General features: G+C 54.1%; 2 long non-coding RNA genes and 1 other non-coding gene across 3 annotated transcripts; 2 read left to right on the top strand and 1 right to left on the bottom strand.

Moving 5' to 3' along the window:
• Positions 1–1,004: 1,004 nt before the first annotated feature.
• LOC133626091 (uncharacterized) lies at positions 1,005–3,296 on the top strand. Its single transcript, XR_009819282.1, has 3 exons — positions 1,005–1,090; positions 2,201–2,286; positions 3,016–3,296. It is a non-coding gene; the product is annotated as an uncharacterized LOC133626091 (long non-coding RNA).
• LOC133626150 (small nucleolar RNA SNORA74) lies at positions 2,684–2,887 on the top strand. Its single transcript, XR_009819324.1, has one exon. It is a non-coding gene; the product is annotated as a small nucleolar RNA SNORA74 (small nucleolar RNA).
• A 1,716-nt stretch (positions 3,297–5,012) lies between the features above and the next one.
• On the bottom strand, positions 5,013–6,200 carry LOC133626092 (uncharacterized). The gene is made up of 3 exons (XR_009819283.1): positions 5,903–6,200; positions 5,250–5,372; positions 5,013–5,145 (listed from the first exon to the last, which is right to left on the bottom strand). It is a non-coding gene; the product is annotated as an uncharacterized LOC133626092 (long non-coding RNA).
• Positions 6,201–6,244: the final 44 nt, after the last annotated feature.

The following is a 6,244-nucleotide window of genomic DNA, read 5'->3' on the forward strand; positions in this document are numbered from 1 at the left end:
CTGAGATGCTTTGTTTCAAGACAGATTATAGATATAAATTACCACAAAACAAAAGGCACAGCCAGCCTTCAGAAGAGCTCTAGTCTAGACACAGTCTCCCTTGAAATCCCTGCATCCCAACACAGCCCTGCAGTTTGTGTTCAAAGCAACTCAACGGCCCCAGAAGCCTGTTTAACCCCTCTCAAGCTCTGTAACTCAGTTACAGAATAAAGGAGAGGTCGCATCTGAGAGATTTTGCTCCCATAAATTAGCAGGATAGGTTGAATCGGAGCATGAACCACTCTCTGCCGGCACAGCTTGAGGGACCTGCAATCACATGGAGCTGTAATGTTTCAAAAATACATGTTCTACAGGCCTAGGATGGGACAGACCAAGGCCTGGAGCTCCTGCAGCAGCAAGAGCGATGTTTTACTGTTATCCTCAGCTCCTAAACCACCTTGGACTCACTCCCTGCCCCAGCTCAGTACCACGATCCTTCCTACTGAAACATGGCTCAGCAAGCATCTGTGCTGCACAGAGTCCCTGGAGCACAAGAAAGAACAATGCTGGGGGAGTGGGAAGAAAATTCAGTGAATTGCTGCGAGAAAAGTTCTACAAAGGGGTGGTGTCATCCAGCCCCGTTTCCCTTGGCCGTTAAGTCCAGCCTGACTTTCCAGTAAAGTAGCTTTGGGGCCTTGCGGGTTCTGATGGGCACTTGTAGAACTTTAAATGTCTGTATTTGTTCCTACAAGCATGACTGAGACACAAGATTCGACGCCGGCATTTGTCCTGACCCCGAAGAGAGGAGATAGAGAGAAAGCAGCACCCTTTCCGCTGCCTCTCGACGAGACAGCGAGTTTATCCCCACAGAGCGGGCACCCACGGCGAGAGGCTGCCCGGGCCCCGCCACCGCCCCCGAGCCGCGCTGTGCCGTGCCGGGCCCGCCCCGGGGGAGCGGCCGAGCCGTGCGGGGCGGCGCCTGCGGAACCACCTCGGCGGCGGGGCCGGGTTCGGCCTCTCCTGCCGCCCGCAGCCGGGAGCGGCGGCCGCGGGTACTGGCCTCTCACTATGAGGGCTCGCAGCGCGGAAGAGGCGGGCCGCCCGCCATGAGGTGAGGCAGAGGAGGCGCCGGGACTCCCGCCACCCCTTCCCGGGCTCCGTAAGAGCAGGCAGAGCCCCGGGACTCTCCGTGCCCCGCTCGCCATGAGGTGAGGCAGAGGAGGCGAGGCAGAGGAGGCGCCGGGACTCCTGCCACCCCTTCCCGGGCTCCATGAGGGCAGGCAGAGCCCCGGGACTCCCCATGCCCCGCTCGCTATGAGGTGAGGCGGAGGCGCCGGGACTCCTGCCACCCCTTCCCGGGCTCCGTAAGGGCAGGCAGAGCCCCAGGACTCCCCATGCCCCGCTCGCTATGAGGTGAGGCGGAGGCGCCGGGACTCCCGCCACCCCTTCCCTGGCTCCGTAAGGGCAGGCAGAGCCCCGGGACTCCCCGTGCCCCGCTCGCCATGAGGTGAGGCGGAGGCGCCGGGACTCCCGCCACCCCTTCCCTGGCTCCGTAAGGGCAGGCAGAGCCCCGGGACTCCCCATGCCCCGCTCGCCATGAGGTGAGGCGGAGGCGCCGGGACTCCCGCCACCCCTTCCCTGGCTCCGTAAGGGCAGGCAGAGCCCCGGGACTCCCCGTGCCCCGCTCGCCATGAGGTGAGGCGGAGGCGCCGGGACTCCCGCCACCCCTTCCCGGGCTCCGTGAGGGCAGGCAGAGCCCCGGGACTCCCCGTGCCCCGCTCGCTATGAGGTGAGGCAGAGGAGGCGCCGGGACTCCCGCCACCCCTTCCCGGGCTCCATGAGGGCAGGCAGGGCCCAGGGTCTCCCGCCATCCCTCCCCGTCTGCCATGAGGTACGGGGCACCGGGTGTGGAGGCCTGGGTTACCTCACCTCTCCCCGGGGCTCTGGAGACAGAAAACGCCTCGTGAAATATTTCCCCCCTCCCCCCTCTATTTTTTTAATTGCGGAAAGGCGGTCGGCTGATGACCTCTGAGGCCCTGGGACCGAAGGGTAATTTGTTCAGGCCATGCCGTTTAGAAGTAATTTCCCAGCCTATTACTCAGTTTAATTTTTTTTCCCCTCTTTTTCCCTTCTGCAAGCCTGATCCCAGCTGTTTAGCTCTATTAATACAGATTTAATTAATTGAGTATTTGAAGTGATGTTTCTCTTATGCTCTCTTCAGGATTTCCCGCAGATAACATGGCTTAAGCGCATGTGAAGCTCGGAGGTCTGGCTGGCTATGAGCTCCCTGGAGGATGCAGCCTTCAGGTAACAGGGCCTCACTGGTGCCCTTTCTCTGTGAAATCCCTGGAGTTTTGCAGTAGTGCCTGTAGAGAGGTGTAAAGGAATAACCTGCATATGAGGCAGGAGGGAGCTCAGGAGCTGTGCGGGTGAGGCCTTTCCAAGAGCCAACAAGGGGAGATGGTCAAAAAAAGACACCTTGAGCCATTCTGAGTCAATTGAATGGCCTCTGCTGGCCTGTGAATATGCTACCGTGTCAGCCTCCAGTGCCTGAGGGTGGAAATAACCTGGTTTATCGCACATGGGGTCCAGTTACTGGAGGAAGCCCTGATGAGAAGTGCCAGAAGCAAGGCGTACATCACCAGATGTAATTTGGGGCCTCTGCTTTCTTCTGTCCTTTAACTCAGCTGTGAGTTGCATTTGATCCAGCGGTAGTCAGCTGCCCATAGCTGCTCAGTGCCTGGGATAGTGTTATGCTGCTGGGAGAGGAATGTGCTGCCGAGTCCTTCCTGGCACCATCAGTGCTGTTCTAGTGCTAGATGATGCCAGGTTTTGGCAGCACTCTGCATGCCTGAGAGTGGAGTAACTCCTCCTCAGTGGAGTTAATCCTAGACTGGATGCAGACAATGTGCAGTCAGAATGAAAAAAATTAGCGATTGCAGCCTTTCTGTTTAATATTGCGTCGTGTTGAGGGGTTGAATTTGAGGTCTTTAGAGACACTCCTGTTAACTGTCTTTGTATGTGTTTTAATTGCAGAGAAGTGGCTTGCATGCCCTCGTTGGGGCAGCAGTAGTTGTCAGAAGGAACAAGCCATCCATGCTGCTTGGAAGATCCCCATTTGACAGGTACTGAGAAGATGAAAACTTAAAGTCCACAATATCAGTGAAGTACTTCAGGGTCTGGATGTAGTAACTTGAAACATCAGTGGAGGCTGGAGGCAAGGTATCACAAGAATTACATGTATAATGTGTTAATCCCCTCTCACTGCTTGTTTAATTTTTTTAATGTGACCTCTATTAAACTTATTTGTATTTAAACTTGCTCATTTTGGCTTTTGTTATATCATAAGGCTGTGGGGTACAGCAGGATTTGAAAGTCCAGGCTGAATCCTGGTCTGTGGGAGGCTCTGGAGGGGCAGGAATGTGATGCTAGGTGCCCCTCCTGCCACACTCTCACATGCTCTCCTCCATTGCTGCTGCTGCAAGGACAGGTTTTTAACAAGGTTTCCTTTCCTCCAGCACTCTGAAGGTGATGAGGTGTCTGGAGTTTTGCTTAAGGGACATAAGGTCTGGGATTCTTGCTGTGCACATAGCCAGTACAACTTCATGACATGCTGCAGTTTCTGGCTTGAAAACTTTCTCATCTTCTCCCTTTCCTGGGCCTGGGGGAGGTGAAACCCATGAAACAAAGATGGGTGAGCTGGAAAAAGCTGCCAAACAGCTAACACATGAGCAGTGATGGGGAGGGGCAGGGGGAGGTGACCAGCATGGACTTGACGAAAATCCTCTTTAAAACTCAAATGTCACCGTAGTTATCAGAGCAAAGCAGTATATTGCTTTCACCAAGATGCCTGGTTTTGGCTTCACAGTCTGGAGAACCCTGTGTTGGTGAAATAATGCAAATTTGGGAGGTTTTTTATGATAAAACTTTAGTTTTCATACTTGGCAATGCTTCTCTTTCCTGGTAGTCATCCAGAGGGGAGCAATGAGCCAAGTAACTGTCTGGGGTCACTCCTGTGACAGGTATTTCTGAACCTGCCAGAAGGGAGGAATATACACCCTGCTGTCAGCCACATGAAGGAGGTGCTATATGGACAATAAATACATGCTAACTGGCTTATTTCCTTGAAAAACTTTTCTGTGATAGAGCTCTGCTATATTCGTCCCAGGGCTGAGCCCAGAGTCTATAGGCCTGGTCGTGCTGTAGAAGAGGGTGGAGAGGCAGTAGAAGAGGGAGCAAGTCTGTTGTCAGTGATGTTTATCCCATCAGAGCATCTGGGAACAGCTGCAGAGCTTTTCTCAGTGCACTCCACACACACCCCAAGAGCTCCTGTGTTGCCCTGCAGCAACTCTCAGGCAGCTGGAGGGGTACTACTTTTTCCACAAATCCACCAGGCTTTGTGAGCAGATGCTGGAAAAGAAACCAAACCTCAAACATGAGGATGTCATAAATGTTCTCCAGTGAGGAGCAGGAGGCTCAGGCAGCTGCGCTGGCAGGGTAGTGATGGTCAGTGCTGCACAGCTCCTTCTGTGGCACAAACATAACGAAGGCCAAAACAATTCACCTTGCAGGCAGGTTGTGCCTTGCCCAAAGGACAGCCAGGGAAATTGAGAGAGAACCCACGTGGGCCATGAACAAAATGCTGGCGCTGAAGTAAAGGCTGGGCGATGGAGCAAGACCGGCTCTTGTACTCAGGAAGTGCGACTGTGATTTATGGGTTCCGTTTAGTAGCACCGTATGGATTGCAGCCTGGAGATGACTCCTGCTGAGCAGAAGTGGCTAGGCTGCTTTACATGTGCTCTGCAGTACTGTTAACTTAGATTTACGTGTTTGTTTCTGAGCACTGAATTGGTTTTTATCCTGAGCTTAAAAGAGCTGAATTCCTTGTGATTGTTCTCTGAGCCCTTCCATATTATTTCAACACGTATCTTGTACAAATCTGGGTTTCATTTGGGTTTTTTTTACCAAATACCTTCCATGCCATTGTTTCATTATGTTCTCCAGCTACAGAGAAGAAAAAAATCAGCCTCTGATGATTGCAGAAAGCAGATTTTTCCTTTCCCCTGGAGACCAAATGCAACCACACACTTTCACCTTTGTAAAGCTGTTGGAACTTAGCAGCTCCCAAGATGATGGAGAAGCTTATTCTTTAGCCACAAAATTAATCTGGAAAGAAAGATATGGGATATGGAATAATTTCAAGCCGTAAACAGCGTTTGCCTGATGAGTACTGCTTTAGCCAGAGTATGAACAGACAAAAGTGAATTTACCTCCTACCAGCGCGAGGTGGCAATGTCGGCTTAGATGAACAGGAAAGCCTTGCGCATAAGCTGTGCGGGTTTTCTTTTACCAGAATCTTCTAACGAAGCCAATAAGCACGGAGAGCCCATTGTCTGAAATATTTTAGAGATGGCAACATGTTCATTCTGCTGAGGGGTGCAGTCTCTAGGCTTCAGCTGACACAGCATAGAATCACAGAATGGTGGGGATTGGAAGGGACCTTCAGAGATCATCTAGTCCAACCCTTTTGCTAAAGCAGGTCCCACAGGAACGTGTCCAGGTGGGTTTGAAAACCTCCAGAGAAGGAGCCTCCACACCCTCCCTGGGCAGCCTGGGCCAGGGCTCCCTCACCTCAGCACTGAAACATTTTTTCCTTATGTTCAAATGGAACTTTTTGTGCTCCAGCTTCTTTCCATTACCCTTTGTCCTGTCACTGGATACAAAAAGTGCTGCCCCAACCTCCTGACACCCACCATTTAGATACTTGTCAATATTAATGAGATCTGTCCGCAGTCTCCTCCAGACTAAACAGCCCCGGATCCCACAGCCTTGCCTCTTAAGGAAGAGGCACGGCTAGAGTGGAGGTCTGCCCTGTGACAAAAGGGGTCAGGAGAGCCATGGGGCAGCGAGGAACCCTCAATACCTTGGACAAAACGCAGCTAAAGCTCTTGGCGGCGTGATCCGCCCCTCCCGTCCCAGCCGCGGGCAGCGGCCTAAGCGGGCCCTGAGGGGAGAGATTGCGTCTGCGGGGCTGCGGCCGCGTTTGCTGCGGCGGGTTCCCCCGGGTGTGAGGGCACTGACGCCGGGCTGCGGCCGCGTTCCCTGCGGCGGGTTCCCCCCGGTGTGAGGGCACTGACGCCGGGCTGCGGCCGCGTTCCCTGCGGCGCGCTCCCGCCAGCGTGAGTGCGGCGGCCCCGGGCCGGCGGCGGCTGAGGCGCCGAGGCCCCGCCCCTTCCCCTCAGCCCGCCCCGCCCCGCCCCCGCGC

This window comes from Colius striatus, chromosome 9 (assembly GCF_028858725.1).
Source record: "Colius striatus isolate bColStr4 chromosome 9, bColStr4.1.hap1, whole genome shotgun sequence".
Classification (NCBI taxonomy): domain Eukaryota; kingdom Metazoa; phylum Chordata; class Aves; order Coliiformes; family Coliidae; genus Colius; species Colius striatus.